Source organism: Aotus nancymaae, unplaced genomic scaffold (genome assembly GCF_030222135.1).
Source record: "Aotus nancymaae isolate 86718 unplaced genomic scaffold, 86718_ANA_hifiasm-v0.15.2.pri h1tg000002l, whole genome shotgun sequence".
Taxonomy (NCBI): Eukaryota; Metazoa; Chordata; class Mammalia; order Primates; family Aotidae; genus Aotus; species Aotus nancymaae.
The window spans coordinates 44,885,752-44,907,872 of record NW_026988413.1 but is presented as its reverse complement, the minus strand read 5'-3'; the positions used below and the strand labels follow the sequence as shown (position 1 = coordinate 44,907,872).

General features: G+C 36.9%; 1 protein-coding gene and 1 pseudogene across 4 annotated transcripts in view; one reads left to right on the top strand and one right to left on the bottom strand.

Moving 5' to 3' along the window:
• The window catches only part of IMMP2L (inner mitochondrial membrane peptidase subunit 2), an 895,580-nt gene that overhangs the window by 745,682 nt on the left and 127,777 nt on the right, over positions 1 to 22,121 (bottom strand). The window lies entirely within an intron of this gene.
• Positions 14,974 to 20,579, top strand: LOC105720449 (probable 28S rRNA (cytosine(4447)-C(5))-methyltransferase; annotated as a pseudogene).

Sequence of the window (22,121 nt, the reverse complement as noted above, 5' to 3'; positions counted from 1 at the left end):
TTTCTGTCCTAATTTTCTAAACTTTTCATTTGTCCGCATATTAGAAAATAGCTAATATTCTGATGGGGTTGTGGAAGGTTGTGTTAAATTAGTTAGCTCAGAATACTCAAGACAAAATATCATCTCAAAAGACTTTAAATATCCATACCTATCACTAGATACCAAATCAAAAACCTAGGAATCTCATTGGCTGACTATAAGACAATTCCATGGTTACAAGTTTTAGAAAATGACTCTAATCAATCATCTTTTTTTTTTCGAGTGAAAGAACCAAGTTATATTTTCTATTTTTCTTCCACATCACTCTTCTACCCTCTGCCATTTTTTTCTTTCTCCATAACAAAAACCTAAAATGTATTTTTATTACAATTAGAAAGCAATCAATAAATTTTAGTCCAATTTTGTCTAACCACACATTACTACATGAACTCAATTTTACTTTATACTGTATTATAGTCATTTGAGAAAAATTACTTTATTTCTTGTAAATAAATGTGCTAGTATAAGAAATATCTACATTTTGACAAAAATCAGTACAGATACGATATTCCTAAAAGTGAGAAAATAAAGCAAACACAATACAGTTTTTTGGTAATTTAATATATGAAATCTTTCTTTATTCTGCTGTTGATAGTTTTTGCCTTTCTCACTTTAAATAAGTTAATTGAAAGCACAGTATAATTTCATTTCTATTGTACTAAAAATATACATCTGAAGTAATATTATTCTGAAACATTCTCAAAAAAAACTATTGGGCATTGATTCAATCTGGACTTTCCACTAAATAAGCATTATTAAACAAATTTACTTAAACTATAAAATTCATATTACTGATATATCAGTGTCTTAAGGAAAGAAAACAAACATATGAAAAAAGCTCACCATGACTGGTCATTAGAGAAATGCAGATCAAAAGCACATGAGATATCACTTCATACCAGTTAGAATGGTAATTATTAAAAAGTCATCCTAGCACTTTGGGAGGCCGAGACGGGTGGATCACAAGGTCAAGAGATCGAGACCATCCTGGTCAACATGGTGAAACCCTGTCTCTACTAAAAATACAAAAATTAGCTGGGCATGGTGGTGCACACCTGTAGTCCCAGCTACTCGGGAGGCTGAGGCAGGAGAATTGCTTGAACCCAGGAGGCGGAGGTTGCGGTGAGCCGAGATTGCGCCATTGCACTCCAGCCTGGGTAACAAGAGCAAAACTCCGTCTCAAAAAAAAAAAAGTCAGGAAACAACAGATGCTGGCAAGGATGTGAAGAAATAGGAATGCTTTTACACTGTTGGTGGGAGTATAAATTAGTTCAACCATTGTGGAAGACAGTGTGATGATTCCTCAAGGTTCTAGAACCAGAAATACCATTTGACCCAGCAATCCCACTATGGCGTATATACTCAAAAGGATTACAAATCATTCTATTATAAAGACACGAGCACCATGTTTATTGAAGCACTATTTACAACAGCAAAGACTTGGAACCAACCCAAATGCCCATCAGTGATAGACTGGATTAAAAAACTGTGGCACATATACACCATGGAATACTATTTAGCCATAAAAGAGAATAAGTTCGTGTCCTTTCAGGGACATGGATGAGGCTGGAAGTCATCATTCTCAGCAAACCAACACAGGAACAGAAAACCCAACACCACATGTTCTCCTCATAAATGGGAGTTGAACATTGAGAACATATGGACACAGGGAGGGGTACATCACACACCAGGGCGTGTTAGGGAATGGGGGGATAGGAGAGGGATAGTATTACGAGAAATATCTAATGCGTGCGAGGCTTAAAACCTAGATGATGGGTCAACGGGTGCATCAAACCACCATGGCATATTTATACCTATGTAACAAACCAGCACATTCTGCATATGTATTCCAGAACTTAAAGAAAAATAAAAAGAATAGACAAATATAGTTGGCAAATTATATGCATACATACAATACTATTATAACAATATAAAATGCTAGTCTGTAATTTATTACTTTTTCTCATAAATGAAGCTTCAGAAAACGTTTATTATAAGAAAATAAAATCACATATAATAGACATATTTCCAATATTTATATTCTCTGCAGTCCCCAAGTCCTTTATCTACACATATGTACCATGTTTTTCCAATTTTAGAATTACAGTATACATAATTTTGTAACTTGCTTTTTTGTTTGACAATGTAACAGGAGCATTTTCAATATTCATAGTCTTTAAAACCACGATTTTGGAATGGTTGCATGAATATTTCATCATTTGTAAATACTGTAGTTTATTTAGCTAACCTACCACTACTGGACAGTTATTACCGTAATAATGCAGTAGTGAACATCACTTTATCTTTGCTCTCGTCTCTGATTTATTTCTTGAAAAAAATTCTAAAAGTTGAAAGTAACAAGTAAAAACATGTAAATATTTTTAAGCTTTTTGATGCCTACCATCAAACTGTTCTTTCTCCAACATCCATAAAAGTACAGGTTTAAAGAAACTTCATCAATACTGTGTTGCTGGTATGATGGATGTAAAAGTATGTCTCATTTAATTTCATACCATGTCATTTACAAGTAAGATTAATAACTTTAATAAATTCATTTTCCATTTCCTTTTTTGAACTATCTGTTCATAACATTTGCCTATTTTCCTTTGAACATATTTGCTTTTTATTACTATTTTGTGGCTGTTTTTTATACATGAGTGATATGTTAGATGTTGCAAATACTTTTCTAGGTTCTCACTCACTTTATCATTTCACTTTTTTGACATATAAAAGATTCTCATTTTACATAAGACCTAACACCATAAAAACCTTAGAAGAAAACCTAGGCAAAAGCATTCAGGACATAGGCATAGGCTAAAACACCAAAAGCATTAGCAACGAAAGCCAAAATAGACCAATGGGATATAATTAAACTCCAGAGCTTCCACACAGCAAAAGAAACAATCATTAGAGTGTACTGGCAACCAACAGAATGGGAAAAAATTCTTGCAATCTACCCATCTGACAAAGGACTAATATCCAGAATCTACAAAGAACTAAAACAGATTTACAAGAAAAAACACAAACCCATTCAAAAGTGGGCGAAGGATATGAACAGAGACTTTTCAAAAGAAGACATATATGAGGCCAACAAATACATGAAATAATGCTCATCACGACTGGTCATTAGAGAAATGCAAATCAAAACCACATTGAAATACCACTTCACGCCAGTTAGAATGGTGATCATTAAAAAATCTGGAGACAACAGATGCTGGAGAGGATGCAGAGAAATAAGAACACTTTTACACTGTTGGTGAGAGTGTCAATTAGTTCAACACTGTGAAGACAGTGTGTCAATTCCTTAAGGACCTAGAAATAGAAATTCCATTTGACCCAGCAATCCCATTACTGGGTATATACCCAAAGGATTATAAATCATTCTATTATAAAGACACATGCACACATATGTTTATTGCAGCAGTGTTTATAATAGCAAAGACCTGGAACCAACCCAAATGCCCATCAATGATAGACTAGACAAGGAAAATGTGGCACATATACACCATGAAATACTATGTAGCCATAAAAAATGATGAGTTTATGTCTTTTGTAGGGCCACGAATCTGGAAACCATCATTCTCAGCAAACTGACAGAAGAACAGAAAATCAAACACTGTATGTTCTCACTCATAGGCGGGTGTTGAACATGAGAACACATGGACACAGGGAGGGGAGCATCACATACTGGGGTCTGCGGTTGGGGGCTAGGGGAGGGGCAGCGGAGGGTGGGGAAGATGGGGAGGGATAACACGGGGAGAAATACCAGATATAGGTCATGGGGGGATGGAAGCAGCAAACCACATTGCCATATATGTACCTATGCAACAATCCTGCATGATCTGCACATGTACCCCAGAACCTAAAGTATAATAAATATATATATATAAAACTTAAAAAAGGGGGACTTTTCAAACTTAAAATTCTATGATGTCATCACCTGTATCCCAAGGGCCCAATTTTATACACCCTGCTGCTACACCTCCTACTTGATAATATTCCCCTTTCTCCACCAGCCTGACCCTTCCAGACTTTCTTGACCTTCTCCAGCCTACTCCACTGTCCATTTAAAATGTTCTCACCTGTTCTCCTTAGGGCTTTTCTATGGATGGGCCATCCACATCTGTAGTCTAAACAACAATGCATTTTACTGTACCTTCCCCATGCTAAATTTGCATGTAGGTACACTGCATGGCATATTCAGAAGATATTGGTGACTTGAAATGCTCAGGCATGAGGTTAAAAAGGAGCTCTCAATCTGTCTTGCTAACCCCATAGACTCATCTTTGGAAATGCATGACATTAGATATGACCTCATTTCTACTCTAAAACAAAATGCCTCAGTAGTAAAGAGTATTAGTATCATTTTATAACTTTACAACTTTTCTTGTTTCCATAATGATCAACAGAAGAGACACAATTTTGCAGACATACCAAAAAAGCGGGAAAAAAAAGGATTATACTGATAATCTCTTCCCAAATATATTCTGAGTAAGGAAAGGTTTTTGTTTCTTTTGCTTTTTGCCATTTCCTTGCTCTAGTTTAGATGTTTTAAATATTTCTGTAAATGTTGGGAGTAAGTTTACTTTGAACAGATTTGCTTTTATTTGTAAGAATTTGACAGCATGTGGTGAGATTGTTTATCTTATTGAGATACCCCAAAAGTTCAGTCTCTTGATCTAAAATGCAACCCAGTAAGTTATAACCTGAGTTAAGATGAATCGGTAAATAAAATACAATCACAATTTTCTAGTGAATATTTACATATAAACATTAAAGACAGTATTTTAACTCAAATATTTTCTGATTGCCAACCTATCCTAAGTGTTAAGAGATAACCCAAAAATTCAGTCTCTTGATCTAAAATGCAACCCAGTAAATTATTTTTTTTAAATCCTGAATTTTTAACATGATAAACAGTCTCTCAGAGAATATTTTTCTGGATTTTAATCACCAGTCTTGCATTTACCATTGTGTTTGGAATGTTGGCAGTGCTAAATAAATAATGGTTTAATAAGCAGCCTATAGTCTTCCTAATTCTATTACTTAATAGCACCTAAAGCTTTTCTTTCCACCTGACGTTGAATGTAGCTAGGCAGTCCAAGGTTTACTAGTTGAATTGCTCAGTATGACCATGACTTGTTTAACATTTTTCTCAACAAGACTTCATGAATATTTGAAGAACCTCCTGAACAGAGGTAATAGTCTACTACTAGTCAGAGCCCATATTTCCAGAGTGCTACAGAAAGTGTAACCTGTAGTGTTTCTTTGGAAAGGACATGGCTAGGTGATTTTTCTCTTATTCGAAGAAGTATATTGAAATTTGGAAAGGTATTAGAACTGCAGTTTTAATCCTACTTATCTATATATTATTTTAATGCAAAAATTCTTTTCCTATTACAGGAATTGTTTTTCTTTAAAGAACTGTATTCTGCCTTGTGTTATTGTTAGTTAAGCACAGGTCTATCTTACCAGAATACACTCAGGGAAGGCAGAAAATTGACTTTAATTGCCTTTGCTCCCCCGTAACACTTAGGATAGGTTGGCAATCAAAAAATATTTGAGTTAAAATACTGTCTTTAATGTTTATATGTAAATATTCACTAGAAAATTGTGATTGTATTTTATTTACCGATTCATCTTAACTCAGGTTATAACTTACTGGGTTGCATTTTAGATCAAGAGACTGAACTTTTGGGGTATCTCAATAAGATAAACAATCTCACCACATGCTGTCAAATTCTTACAAATAAAAGCAAATCTGTTCTGTTCAAAGTAAACTTACTCCCAACATTTATGGAAATATTTAAAACATCTAAACTAGAGCAAGGAAATGACAAAAAGCAAAAGAAACAAAAACCTTTCCTTACCCAGAATATATTTGGGAAGAGATTATCAATATAATCCTTTTTTTTCCCACTTTTTTGGTATGTCTGCAAAATTGTGTCTCTTCTGTTGATCATTATGGAAACAAGAAAAGTTGTAAAGTTATAAAATGATACTAATACTCTTTACTACTGAGGCATTTTGTTTTAGAGTAGAAAAAATAATAGAAGACAAGCAGGGGGCCTGCATCTCTAGTCCCATTTATTCAGGAGGCTGAGGCAGGAGGATTGCTTGAGCCCAGGAGTTCAAGGCTATAGTGAGCTATGACTGTGCTTGTGAACTGCCACTGCACTCCAGGCTGGACCACATAGCAAGACCTCATTTCAAAAATAATGGTAATAATAAATCAGGAAAAAGCAATCCTTCATTCTTTTACAATGTATATGTCCTATATATTCAAATTAAACCCAGGCAGAAGCCTTCTGTTATGAAACTAACTTTATACGAAACACCCTAACTTGTGTTCCTGGTCCCTAATATCAAGTTTTCTTGGTCATTGCTATATATTATCACATATAATGAAATGGAATCATCCTTTTCTGGAATTAAGATGGGCTTTTATCACTTCACTTACTCAAAAACCTTAAAAGCTTCCATTCATAGTCATGTGCGGTGACTCATGCATGTAATCCCAGCACTTTGGGAAACTGCGGCAGGCAGATCACCTGAAATCAAGAGTTCGAGACCAGCCCGGGCAACACGGTGAAATCCCATCTCTATTAAAAATACAAAAATTAGCCTGGTGCAGTGGCATGCACCTGTAGTCCCAGCTACTCGAGAGGCTGAGGCAGAAGAATTATTGAGTTACTAGGAGGCAGAGGTTACCGTGAGCTGAGATCACAACACTGCACTCCAGCCTGGGCAACCTAGTGAGACTCTGTCTCAAAACAACACAAAAAAAGTTTCAATTACTATAAAGTAAAATTCAAAATCCTCATGGTGGCATTCAAGACTCTCCATATCTGTATGTCCAAACTATTTCCTAATACCTTCACAATGGAAATTTTCGGCTGCAAACACATTGCCTTCATAGTTCCACAAACATATTATGTTTATTTATGTCTATTTACTGTTCTCTCTTTTCTTTTTCTGAAACAGGGTCTCACTATGTCACCTTGGCTGGAGTGCAGTGGTGCAACCTTGGCTCACTGCAGCCTTGACCCCCCTCCCCAGGCTTAGGTGATCCTGCCACCTCAGCCTCCAAGGTAGCTGGGATTACAGGCACAAGTCACCACTGTGATAGAGTTTGGCTCTGCGTCCCCATCCAAATCTCATCTCAAATTGTAATCCCCACATGTCAAGGAAGGGACCTGCTGGAAGGTGACTGGATCACAGGGCAGTTCTCCCATGCTGTTCTCGTGATAGTGAGTGAGTTCTCATGAGATCTCATGGTTTAAAATTGTTTGGCAGTTCCTCCCCCCTCACTCTTTCTCTCTCCTGCCACAATATAATACATGCCTTGCTTCCGCTTTGCCTTCCACCATGATTGCAAGTTTCCTGAGTCCTTTCCAGCCATGCAGAACTCTAAGTCAATTGAACCTCTTTTTTTATAAATTACCCAATCTCAGGTAATTCTTTATAGCATTGTAAAAACAGACTAATAAAGCCCAGATACATATATTTTTTAAAACAGGGTCTCACTTTGTCACCCAGGTTGGTGCAATCACACCCAGGTTGGTGCAATCATACCTCGTGACACAATCTTGGCTCACTGCAGCCCTGAATAGTAAGTATTCAAAATACATGTTTTGTTTAAAGGGGGTCAATAAAATAATCTAATTCAACTATTTTATCTTTTACACATGAAGAATCACAGGGAAAAAGTTAAACAGCTATTCCAAATTACATAGTTTGAAAGCCACATCCCAAATACAAAATCCAATATTCTTTAGGTTGTAAAGAATCCTGCGGAGGATTGTAAAAGGATAGAAGTGAGGATCCCTTTCTGTGTAATACTGTTAAAGTTGAGACCCTTTGATTTACATGATAGCTTGAATTCTAAATATAAAATAATATTGGGGCAAAATTAGCCATGCCACTTAAAACTCTCTTGAAAGGTTTGTGTACTTTTTTAACCTATATATAATTGTAAGAGGCATACTTGGAACAATCCCCAAACACATATACTAATTAACTAATACAGCAGCGGCATAACACACAGGGAGTTTTATCCTTTATGAAGGCCTGGCGTATGCATCACATTTAACACAGCGCTAGCTCACAGTACTTTATCTACTCGGCTAGAAAACAAAGGGCCACAGAAATTCATGCTAGTCAATCTATTTTTCATACATTTTGGAGTACAAAGGATGTAAATTCGTCTGAGTAGATAACTAGCATACAGAGAAATCCTAATGATTTCATCTAGAAAACATCACACATAACAGAATATACACGCATTCAAATGTAACAGGCACATAGGAATATCAAATTTGACAACCTTCTTCCCACAAATCACAATGACTTTTGAGCACAACTCTCAAGACTTTTAAATGCTTTCTGGAACTCTTTTTCCATTTAGGAATAAGCAACTACATACACCAGTTCATGGAAAACTCAAGCACTTAACTATTTCAGTGAAAAGAGGTAGAAAGAAAGTCTATGAACTATACTTTTTATCCATTTGAAAAAATTTAAATTTGGAAAGGAATCACTTCATTCTTAAGATCCCAACACACTAAAAATAAAATTTATTCTAAATTTTCACATTTGTCAAAGACAATAATATCAAGCAGTAGCCCACAATTCCCTAAAGGAATGATGTCAATTGGTATTTCTTAAATTAATTCAGTGACCTACAGTAATGGGAGTTCTTGGTACATAATGTCTGTCAGCAGGCAATACAAAAATTTCAGAATCACTTCTGGTGTCTGAACTCCAAAATGCAACCCAAAAGATGTGTCTAAAGAAGTTCCTTAATTCCTACTTCATCTTGCATCTATTTGATCTAGAAATTAAATATAGTGCAAATGTAACCAAGATTTCTGGTAATATATAATCAGTTATCTTTCTGAGCTAAGACGTTACAAGTCTGTGAAACTCCTTTTACCAACTATAGTTTAGTGAGTTTCACATGTGCTTACACAGCTCATTTTTACTTACTACACAATGTGCAATGGCGCACTTTTACAAAAATTTCAAAGGTCTCGAGAAATGGAAATACTCAAATTTAAAGAGTTTATCTGTTATCTCTGAACTCTCTTTCTCTGCTTTTACTGTTTCCAAGTATACAGGTGCCCCCAACACAGAGATCAGCTAAAAATTTAGGAACAGAAAACTCCAACTACATCATCTTAACAAATAACCCCATACATTATAGTTTAAAAATAGTATATTTGAAACAATGCACTAAAAATTATTAGAACTTCATACTCAAATGTCTAAAATGTTGTGATTAAAATATTCCAAAATTGGATTATAGTGATAGCTGTACAACCCTATAAATTCACTATATATTAATTTCTATACTTAGCATGAGTGAATTTTATGAAACGTAAATATTATATATTTATATATAAAGACATAAAAAAGAAAAAAGAAAGATTACTGGTTGATTCTTAAGTTGACTAATGATAATAACTACTACTCACTGAAAATTTGCTTGGGTTCAATAATTGTTCCGAGTGCTTCATATGTTAACTCATTTAATCTTCAACGCAATCCTATGAAGCAGGAACTATTTTATTCCAATTTCAGAGATGACATAACTCAGGCATGGGAAAATTAAATAGCATGCTTAAGGTCACAGAACTAAATATTAACTTATAAAAATAAAACATTCTACTTTAAATGCTAAGCAATAACACTTAAATGCTAAGCAACAGCACTTATCTAAAACAAACAAAAAAAAGTAGAAGACAACACCATACGTGTATAAACATGGTAAGTTCCCCATAAGAAGTGTATTTAAGATTTTCCAAGAAGTGACCAAACTGCAACACTTCTGACTATCTATACTAGCCATTGAAACAAGTAATAAGTACAATATTTATTGTAAGACAGCTTGGCCAGTACCTGGCTCATATTCAGTGAGATACTTAATTACTATAGACAAATGTAAAGAATGCTCATGATCTAATCTGCTGAATCACTATGTTCACACAGACACAGAAATATCACTATGGGACACATAAATACAACTTTATTCTGCAAGAGTCATACATAAACATACACACAACTCTGAGTCACACAATCTCTATAACAAAGATTTTTCTAATGCATCATGTCACAGAACTGCAAGCATATCATTTTGTTCCTGTAACTGAAATGCACAATGGACAAGATAAGATGACAGTGTGTTTTATCTTTTTCACATGAAAGTTCAGTAATAAATTTCACATGGCAGTAAACCAACATGACTGAAAAACTTGGAGATACTAACTTCTCATGTATCTACCAGTAAACACTCTCAAATTTACAGACAGTCCTAGAAAAAACAGCTGATAAACGAACCATGTTGTATGTAGTATTTTTTTAAAAACTAAAGCATATAAATGATCAGCAAGCCTGACACTTACATATTTGACAATAATGTATTTTAAACAATCTAATAAAACACAAAGCACAGATGTAGAGGAAGCAGGATATGTAACTAAAACCACATTCACCTTCAATTCCTTTGCAGGCTAGCACTGAAAAACCTGCATCAGCACTTTCTGTCTAGATGATATATTGATACAAAGCTAGAATAAAAGTGATGCTAAAAAAAAAAAAAGTACCATTTGTAATTGAAAATGAATGTTGCTAAGTGCTGACAAGCTTCTGTCAGTTAAATTGTTTTCATTTATAAATATTTTCCCTGTTTCCTCTAGTATTCTTAAGCAATGTTGTAATTAATTTTTGTTCTAAACTAGTAATTAAACATTTGTGTATTAATTACACAAATTAGTAATATTTACATTTAAGATATGCATTTAAAGTTGAAGAAACCATTTAATAATAGAAAGTTAATTCCTACTCTTAATTCTCTTAAAATTTAACGTCCATCTAGAAAACATTGCATGAGTAATAAATTTATGATTCAATATAGTTATCAGCCCATAGCTAAACATTTGCAGATCTATATAACCAAGCACACTAAAAGTCCCCATGGGTAACATATAACCATGAGTAACTCTCGTAATTCAACATGCACTACAGTAAGAACCATTACAACTGCATGTTTTCATTGTTAGGTCCCAACTCATTTTAAAAAGAAGCTGTACATGTACATCGCCAACTTACACATACATGCATGCAAAATTAAATGACCTACAGGGTATATTGTGAAAAACCTGAGAGTTTTTATAAGACATCAGTATAACCTTGCTTAAATAATCTTATGGTCTCCATACAAAGAATTATTTGAAATTTCTGAAAATACATACTGTAACATAAAGCTTGTTTCTAAGAGTAACCAGATTCAATATTCAGGTTTAGAATAATTACATTCATTACATTAAATTTAAGTGGAACAAATAATTATGCTGAACTTCTACAGGATTGCCCTCAAAATCCTATACATAACTAAAAAAGCGAGCAAAATATATAAAGCTATTTCAGATAGTGGACAAAAGGCAGAAGAGGCCTGTGATTATTAACAGAAGGGCAACAAATCAGGTGATATCTAAGACTGCCTCTATTTCAACCTAGATGCAAAGTCCAAACTGTGGTATAAGAATGGGAAAATCAAAAAGAGCCTCATGGTCCAAATAAGTTGAGATACAGATCAGAGTTTGAAGAGGCTGGGATGGCTGGAATCTGTATGACATATTACAGATAAAGAAAATGCTATGCAGAGATTGGCATAAGAACACTCACGAGGCTTTGAACAGGAATCTGTGCTGCATACAGTGAAACCCCAAGGAGCCAAGTAAAAAATAACTAGCAGGAAAAGATCAATTTCAGGGGAGCTATAAAGTGAACAATTCCAAGAATGAAGAGACCTTGTTGTTGAATACCCAGAGTAGTCTGTAGAGACTCCAGAAAGCTCATGCCATAGTAATGAGTCTAAACAAGCTCTAAAGAATACTGTAGATTATCCTTGAAAAGCATAAAAATAAGCCTTGATATGATCAGACTGATCTGCAAATAATTTAAATGCCTACCAAAAAAGTGGAGGGTAGTAGAGAGAAAGACCATTTAAAAGAAAAATGTAATTAGTATTACATTAGTAACCAAAAAGAAAAACCAATGTAAATTAGTATTTATAGTGTTCAAATTCAGAGGAACAATGTAAATACTAATATTCAATGCCAAATAGTTAAAAGAAAAAAAGAGAGAGAGAGATAGGCAAATAAAAGGCAGGGAGATGTTACCCAGAACAAGGAGAAAAATCAGTCAATAAAAACAGGTCCAGAATTAACAAAGATAACAAAATTAACATAAAAAGGCCTTAACACATCAAATAAATTAAGTTCAATAAGATTAAAGACTTAAAGGAAATATGAACATAATTAGAAGACAAACAGAACATATTAAGAAGAACCAAACTGTCTAAATATTTTAAAACATTTTTTGATAGGAAAGTGTTGCTGGATGACATTATCAGCAGACAAAACACTACAGAAAATATCAGTGAAGTTGAAAACATAGCAATATAAATTATTTTAAACCAAGTACAAAGGAAAAAAACATTTTAAAATAAATAGTCCTGATAATATGTAAGGACAACAAATAATCTAACATTTTTGTAATTCAAGTACTAAAATGAGGAGAAAGTGGTCAAGAAAATATTTAAAGAAAACATGCCCCCAATTTTTTTGAATTTAATAAATACTATCAGCCTGCAAATCCAAGAAGTTCAGCAAAGTCCAGGCAGAATAAAGAAAAACCATCACAAGACATGTTATAATCAAATTACTATTTAAAAAAAAAGTAATAAAGAGAAAATCTTAAAAGTAGCCAGAAAAAAAAGGCATATTATGTACATAGGAGCAAATGTGACAATAACACATAAGTCTTATCAGAAATTATGCAAGCTGGAAGGAAATGAAATGATATTCTTAGAGTGCTGTAAGGAAAAAATTGTAAAACTAAAATAACACAGCAAGATCAAGTATGTTTCCAAAATGAACATAAAATAAAGGCAAAGATGTTATTAACAATATACCAAGGACCCAGGCAAAGCCCACAACACACCGGAAATTCTCCAGATCAAGTTCAAAAAAAGAAGTCCTGTGAAAGTGACCATCGGGATGGCATCACCCCACCAGACCTCCTTAGAGATTTTTGTGTACCTGAACGAAGTCGGCGTGGGCTGTATTGATATTATGGAGAACCTCTTCGTTGGAATAAAGTCCAAAGGCATCTGCAAGACCCCAGCAGGCACCATCCTTTACCACACTCATTTAAGACATTGAGGCCTTCACCATGGATCAGGAAATGCACAAAATCAACCCTGAGTGTAAATTTGTCCATCATTACACCACCAAGTCCCAGGAGCAAATGGAGGGGAAAGTGTGCAGGTGCCCAGCTTCAAGGGCCGTGTATCATGAGCCAGGAGTTGCTACTGTCTCGCTACAAGGAGGATCTCGTGCACATCAACGTGCAGGGCCATTATGAGCCAATCGATGCCACCGGTTTCATCAACACTAATTCCCTCAGGCTGAAGGAATATCATTGTTTCCACAGCAAAAAGTGAGCTGGGGCCTCCTCACTTTGCAGATCTCCAAAGTACAGGTGCTAATTGTTGTGATAATTCGTAATTGTGACTTGTTCTCCCCAGCTGGCAGAATAGTGGGGGTGCCAGGCCCCAACTTTGTTCCTGGTCCCCCTGAAGCCTGCAAAAGTGGTCATCGAAAGGAAGGGTAGGAAGCAACTGCTGTAATGAGCTATAAAATGACAATTTATTAAAAAGAAGACATAAGAATTCTAAATATTTATGCACCTAATAATGGAGCTTCAAAACACATGAAGCAAAAATTCGAACTGAAAGAAAAAAACAAATCTATAATAATAGTTGATTTCAACACTACTCTCTCAGTAATTGACAGAACAAAGAGACCAGAAACAGTAAGGATATAAAATACTTGAGTGACACCATCAACAAGTTGACCTATTTGATATTTACAGAACACTCACCCAACAATAGCAGAATACACACAATTTGCTAACACACATTAAAAAATTAACCAAATCGGGCACATGCCAGGCCTTAAAAAAAATTGAAATCACTCAGTACTTTCTTTGATCATAAAGGAATTAAAATATAAATCAATTAAGGAACAAGTCCTGATATATCTGGAAGTCAAACAATATAATTCTAAATAACCAATGGAAAAAAGAAATGACAAGGGAAACTTTAAAACATCTTAAATAAAAATCAAAACACAATATATAAAAATTGGTAGGAGAAAGCTAAAATACTGCTCAGAACAGTGTTTCCCCAAATGTGCTGCACACTAAAATTCATATGGGAAGTTTTTTTAAAAATCCCATTGTACCCCCATATCAATTTAATCAATTAAATAAAAATATCTGGGGTTGGGAGACAGAATTATTCATTTTTAAGATTTCACCAGAATATTCCAATTTGCAACAAAATTTGGGAGCCACTGGTTTAAAAGAAATTTTGTAGTAAAAAAAATAAAAATAAACTTCTACTTAACAAGGTAGGAAAAAAAGCAAATTAAAATCAAAGTACATAGAAAGGAAGAAATAATAACAAGTATATAATCAAAGAAATAAAAAACAAACCCAAAGCTGCTTTTTGAAAAACATATTTAAACAATAAATACTAGAATGACCATCAGATTAAAATAGAAGACACAAATTACAAATATCAGAAATAAAAATATTTTCTCCAGATACTTCAGACATCAAAACAATAGAGGAATATTATCAACAATTTTATGCCAATAACTTGGATAAATTAAATGAATCAACTGCTTAAAAGACACTTACAAAACTGACTCAAACCCCTTATCAATCTCAAAAATTTAACTCGAGCACTACCCGTGCGCCTGCGTGGAACGATTCTGTGGTGAATGCCGGCCGAAAGCTAGCGCCGGAGTGCACGTGGAGCACCGCCTGAAGGGCAGTCTTAGGCCGTAATCCGCGTTCTGTACCATGGGGCGCAAGTTGGACCCTACCAAGAAGGAGAAGTGGGGGCAAGGCCGAAAGGCCAGAAACAGAAGGGTGCCGAGACGGAACTCGTAGGATTTTCGCCTGCAGTTAGTGATGAAAATTCCAAGAGGCTGTCTAGTCGTGCTCAAAAGAGAGCTCTGCTGAAGCCCCTGAGACAAATAAGTCTCCTGAGGCCAAGCTGTTGCTTGGAAAGCTACCAAAGGGGATCTCTGCAGGAACTGTCCAGACAGCTGGTAAGAAGGGAACCCAGTCCCTATTTAATGCTGCTAAGAGGAGGAGGAAGACTCTGAGGAAGATGGTGTGGTGAACCACGGGGACCTCCGGGACTCCGAGGACGGTGATGCTGATATGGTAAATGACTATGGAACTGACTCCAGCTCTGAGAATGAGGAGGAAGGTGAAGAGTTGCTGCCCATTGAAAAAGCTGCTCGGAAGCAGAAGGCCCGGGAAGCTTCTGCTGGGGTCCAGTGGAGTGAAGAGGAGATGGAGGACGAAGAGGAAAAGGAAGAAGTGACCCCTGAGTCAGGCCCCCCAAAGGAGGAGGAGGAGGCAGATGGGGGCCTGCAGATCAATGTGGATGAGGAGGCGTTTGTGCTGCCCCCTGCTGGGGAGATGGAGCAGCATGCCCAGGCTCCAGACCTGCAACGAGTTCACAAATGAATCCAGGATATTGTGGGAATCCTGCGTGATTTTGGGGCTCAGCAAGAGGAAGGGCGATCTCGTTCTGAATACCTGAACTGTCTCAAGAAGGATCTGGCCACTTACTACTCCTATGGAGACTTCCTGCTTGGCAAGCTCATGGGCCTCTTTCATGGACCTCTGTCTTCTGTCTGAGCTGGTGGAGTTCTTAGAAGCTAATGAGGTGCCTCGGCCCGTCACCCTCTGGACCAACACCTTGAAAACCCAGCGCCAAGACCTTGCCCAGGCTCTAATCAATCGTAGGGTTAACCTGGATCCCCTGGGCAAGTGGTCAAAGACTGGACTAGTGGTATATGATTCTTCTGTGCCCATTGGTGCTACCTTCGAGTACCTGGCTGGGCACTAAGGGAGCCTCCAACATGTTGCCTGTCATGGCCTTGGCACCCCAGGAACATGAGCGGATCCTGGACATGTGTTCTGCCCCTGGAGGAAAAACCAGCTACATGGCCCAGCTGGTGAAGAACACAGGTGTGATCCTTGCCAATGACGCCAATGCTGAGCAGCTCAAGAGTGTTGTGGGCAACTTGCCCTGGCTGGGAGTTACCAACACCGTTATCAGCCACTATGAGGGGCGCCAGTTCCCCAAGGTGGTGTGGGGCTTTGACCGAGTACTGCTGGATGCTCCCTGTGGTGGCACTGGGGTCATCTCCAAGGACCCAGCTGTGAAGACTAACAAGGATGAGTGCTTACCTCCAGAAGGCGTTGCTATCGACTGTCAATGCCACCTCCAAGACAAGAGGCTACCTAGTTTACTGCACCTGTTCTATCATGGTGGAAGAGAATGAGTGGGTGGTAGACTATGCTCTGAAAAAGCAAAATCTGCGTCTGTTGCCCACAGGCCTAGACTTTGGCCAGGAAGGTTTTACCCGCTTTTGAGAAAGGCGCTTCCACCCCAGTCTGTGTTCTACCTGTGTTGATTCAGTCTGCTTCCTGAATCAACAACGCTTCTACCCTCATATCCACAATATGGATGGTTTCTTTATTGCCAAGTTCAAAAAATTCTCCAATTCTATCCCCCAGTCCCAGAAATCCTGAAACAGCCACACCTACAAATACAGACTTGTCTCAAGTGATCCCCAAGTCTGAGAACAGCAGCCAGCCAGCCAAGAAGGCCAAAGGGGCTGCAAAGGCAAAGCAGCAGCTGCAGAAACAGCAACATCCCAAGAAGGCCTCCTTCCAAAAGCTGAATGGCATCTCCAAAGGGGCAGACTCAGAACTGTCCACTACACCTCTGTCATAAAGACCCAAGCTTCCTCTAGGCTCCAAAATAGCAGTCAGACAGCTGGAAAAACCAAAGGGATCAGGGAGCCAAAGGTGACTGGGAAGCTAAAGCAATGATCACCTAAATTACAGTCCTCCAAGAAAGTTGCCTTCCTCAAGCAGAATGCCCCTCCCAAGGGCACAGACACAGAAACACTGGCTGTGCTATTCCCATCAAAGACCTGGGCCACCCTTAAGCCTAAGGACCATATCAGCCCTTTGGAAAGGCCAAAGGGGTTGAGAAACAGCAGTTGCCAGAGCTGCCTTCCAGAAACAGAATGGCAGCCCTAAGGGCCCTCAGTCTCCCACTGTGTCTCCTGTCAGTTCCAGCCATGCCCCGCCCAACACCAGCAAAGAGGAGGAAATCTCAGTCCAGGGGCAACCACCAGCCGCTCGCCTTAGATTGCTGAAAACTAGACTGGGGTGGCTTATTGCCATTGTCACTGGGTTGGAAGTCTTGCCTCTGTGAGGATGCCTTTTCCACTGTGCATACCCATGAAATTTAATACACATTTTACAACCTCTGAAAAAAAAATTAATTCATAATTAGCAATCTTCTCAAAAGGAAAATTTGAAGACCAGATGGGTTCACTGGTCAATTCTATCAAATATTTAAGTAAGAATTAAATCCTATACAAACTTTTTCAGAAAATACAAAAAAGAAGAAATACTTCCCAGCTTGTTTAAAACGTCACCAAACCCCCAAATCCAGATAGAGATTACAAAAAAAAAAAAAAAAAAAAAAAAGGTAGACCAATAAATCTCATAAATATAGACATAAAGATCTTTAACAGGCCAGGCATGGTGGCTCACGCCTGTAATCCCAGCACTTTGGGAGGCCGAGGCAGGTGGATCACGAGGTCAAGAGATTGAGACCATCCTTGCCAACATGGCAAAACCCCATCTCTAATAAAAAATCCAAAAATTAAGTGGGTATGGTGGCTCTCGCCTGTAGTCCTACCTACTCGGGAGGCTGAGGCAGGAGAATCACTTGAACCCAGGAGGCAGAGATTGCAGTGAGCCATGATAGCGCCACTGCACTCCAACCTGGCAACAGAGCAAGACTCCATCAAAAAAAAAAAAAAGATCCTTAACAAAATATTACCAAATCAAACTCAGTAATATGAAAAAAAAGTACATCATGATGAGGTTTGGCTTATCCAGGAATGTGAGATGGGCTTAGCATCCAAAAATCCAATTAATGTCATTTACCATATTAACAGATTAAAAAACAAAACTATATAACCACATTAATGGTTACAGAAAAGCATGTGGTAATAATCAAACACTCAGTCCTGATTTAAGAAAAAAAAAAAATTGTCAACAAAGTTGAAACAGAAAGTGTGCCAGTTATCAACCTCTTGCCTGTCACCTCCAAATTTACCCTTCACTGTACTGCTTTGTTATATGGGAGCTGGGCCCTGTATCTTTTCTTTGCCAGCTGCTGTAACATTAAGTTTTGTTATTAGTGGCTGCTGGAGAGGACACTGCAGGAGGAAGGAGCTTCTCTTTCTGGTTCCAACATGCTTTGTTCTCTTGTTTTTCCTATGGCCATCAGCAACTTAAAGATACCCAGTGATACTCGCATCCCAGCAAGTTGCAGCAGTACCTACATAAGCAACTTCCCAGCCAGTTCCACCAGCATCCCAAGTGGTTTCCTGGCAAGTCTCAAGATGTTCCAACCAGCAGTTTCCCATTTCAATAACATGCCCATGAGAATCTCTGCAGTGAATTTGGACCCTCCTCAAGGGCTAGCTTATTTCCATCACATACCACAGAAGCAAGAAGAGAATAAAGTACACTGAAACCAGAAAGAGAAGCTCCTTCCTTCTGTTCCCCTGCAGGAAGATTCCAAGTGAATTTCAATGTCACCTCTGCAGGCAATTTCCCAGCAAATCTCAAAGAGACCCAGAGGGTGGCTTCCTGAATCAACAAACTAGGGTACATCTATGCAATCAAATATTAATGAGTGATTTAAAAAATCATAACCTATAAAGCTGTGGAAAGACATGAAAGAATATTAGCCAGCATACTGCTGAAAGAAGCCAGTATGAAAAACTGTATATTGTAAGATCCCAATTAAATGACATTCTAAAAAAAACAAAATTGTAGAAACAGTAAAAAGATCAGTAGTGGGAGTGACGGGCAGAAGGAAGGTAGGGATGAATACAGGTGGAGCATGGGATTGTTAGGGAAGTAAAACTATTCTGTACAATACTGCAGTGGTGGATTCATGACATGCATTTGTCAAAATCCATAGAGCTATACAACACAAAGAATGAACCCTAATGTACAGTACAGTTAATAATATTGTATCAATATTAGTTCATCAGTTTTAACAAATGTACATTAATGCAAGACTATCATAATAGGTGAAACTGTGTGCAGGGAAAAGGGGTTTATATGGGAACTCGCTACACAAATATAAAACTGCACTAAAAAAATACAGTCTAAAAATTTAAAAAAAAAACACGCATTTTCAAATTTTCCCATAGCTTCCTATGATAGGCAAAATTCTAAGGTAGCATCCCAGATTCTTGCCTACTGGTGTACACACTCTGAAGATTCCCTGACCCTTAGGGGAGGGTAGGACTTTAAATATGATAGATTTCACTCCCAGTATGATGTCATATCATATGACAAAGATGAAAATATTTTATTAATGTTATTAAGGTCCCAAAGTTTGAATTTGTCAAAACAGAGATGATTCTGGGAGTCCTTAAAAGAGACTGGGTCCTCCTTGAAGGATAAGCCTCAAAGCATAAAAGAGCTTTTCCTGCTGGTCTGAAAAAAGGGGGCCTTGTGTAGGAGCCATGTAGCAAGGACTTACGGGAGGGGACCTCTAAAGACTAAGAGCAGTCTCCAAACAAGAGCTAGCAAGAAAATGTGGGCTTCAATCACACAGCCCTAAAAAACTGGATTATGCAAACAACCACATGAAGATGAAAGAGGATCATGTGAGACCCCAGATGAGACTGTAGCCCAGGGGAGACCCTGACTTTAGCATATAAGAACTTGAGCACAAGATCCATCTATGCTCAGACTTTTGGCCTACAAAAAGTCTGAGATAATTAATTTATGTTTTTATAAGCCACTAAGTTTGAGGCTTATTACACAGCAATTGAAAACTAATATAGTCTGTTACCTTCAGGTTGACAAATCACCAAAGTCAACAAAATAGGCTAAAAGAAGACATTTGGGGCTTTTGTACATTTTGACAATTGAACTGAATTTCATAGTCATAAAAATTTATTTATTTTACATATAGTTGGCATTTGATATTTTGAAAAGCCAAATTACAACTAGTATATATGACACAACCACAGCCTATAGAAAAAAATTACACACCTGAGAATAAAATGCAGTGACCAATCTATCAGGAAGCAATCTAGGATTAAAATTCTCAATTTTAAAGAAATTTTATGTAACAACATAAAATTCTACTTAGGATTTTACAAATTACTACCAAGTGATAATTAAATGTTTTTAATTTTTTTTCTTTTTTTTTTTGAGACAGAGTCTCACTCCATCACCAGGCGCCAGGCTGGAGTGCAGTGGCGCAACCTCGGCTCACTGCAACCTCCCCCTCCTGGGTTCAAGCAATTCTCCTGACTCAGCCTCCCAAGTAGCTGGGACTACAGGTGTGCGCCACCACGCCCAGCTAATTTTTTTGTATTTTTAGTAGAGACGGGTTTTACCATGTTGGCCAGGATGGTCTCAATCTCTTGACCTCATGATCCGCCTACCTCGGCCTCCCAAAGTGCTGGGATTACAGGCATGAGCCACCACACCCGGCCTAAATGTTTTTAATTTTTAAACATATACAGGTTTCACAGGTTTTAAACAAAAAATGCAGGAAAAAACACAATTTTGAAATCTGCAAATAAAACATATCATGAGTCCTAAATTTCTGAAAAGAGATTTTGCATAAATTTCCTGAATTATACACTTTAAAATGGTTTGTTATATTATGTAAACATTATCTCAATTTTTAAAAGTTAATCTGGTCATTCTAAACATTAATTATAATTATTACATGTAGATGCATAGAGAACATCTATTCCAAATTTCTGTCAACACCCAACTGTGCAAATAAAAGCAACAGCACATAAACAGAAAATCATCAGTTATTCTATTAAAGTACATATTAAAACTTTATGTTTTAATATGTACCTTAAAAGGTCACCTATTCACTGCATTAGCAGTAATGAAAAATTTCTTCCCTGTGCTAGGTATACAATGAATAAAATACACAGTCTTTCAGAAAATTGTATGTAATGATATGTCATAGCAGTTCATACAATTGTACTAAACAATATGCATGCTTTCTCTTTTTCTACCAGTTGAATATTCAGGAGTTTCTGTCACATGCCGTGTTATAGCATGATAGAGGTTAAGCCCAGATTTTGAAATCTGGTTTGAACCACTAGGATTAGCAAACTAAGCAGTGAAATAAAATATTAAGCATGTCAACCAAATAATCCACTTTCCCTCTGTCTTTGGAGATGCCTTATTAAATTTCCTAAGAGAAAAATGAAAGTACTTCATGCAAAAAGTTTTAACCCCTGCTTTGAAAACACATATTTTAGCCCATAATGTACGTTTTTAAATATAATTGGTTCTAATAATCATATTTTTTAAATCCCAACCAGAAGAACCACTTTAAAAGTATTTTTTCAGTTTAATATGCATAGGTCTGCCAGCATACTATTTGTTCATAATTATGAAAATTGCTTACTTACTCAGTAGGCAATACATGAATCATATGTAGTATACAATTAGGCCACAATTGAGAGTTTAATGCCTAAATGACATCCAAAGTTAAGCAGAATACGGTATGATACATAATACCTTCAATAGAATTAAATGAGCCTTAATTTTACATAAATATATTAATAAATTAGATATACACTGTCCAATACATTAACCATAAACTATAAGTATCTGTTTAAATTGAGAATAATTTAAAGTACATGAAATTAAAGATTCGATTCCTTAGTTGCACTCACCACATCTCAAGTATTCAATAGCTCTATATGGTTAGAAGCTACCATATTAGGTTTCTATCATTGCAGAAACAGCATTTATTTGACAGAGTTGAGTTTACCATAAAACTCATCAGAAAGCTTAAGCTTCAGGCCTCCTCATTTGAAAATGTCCCCGCAGGTACC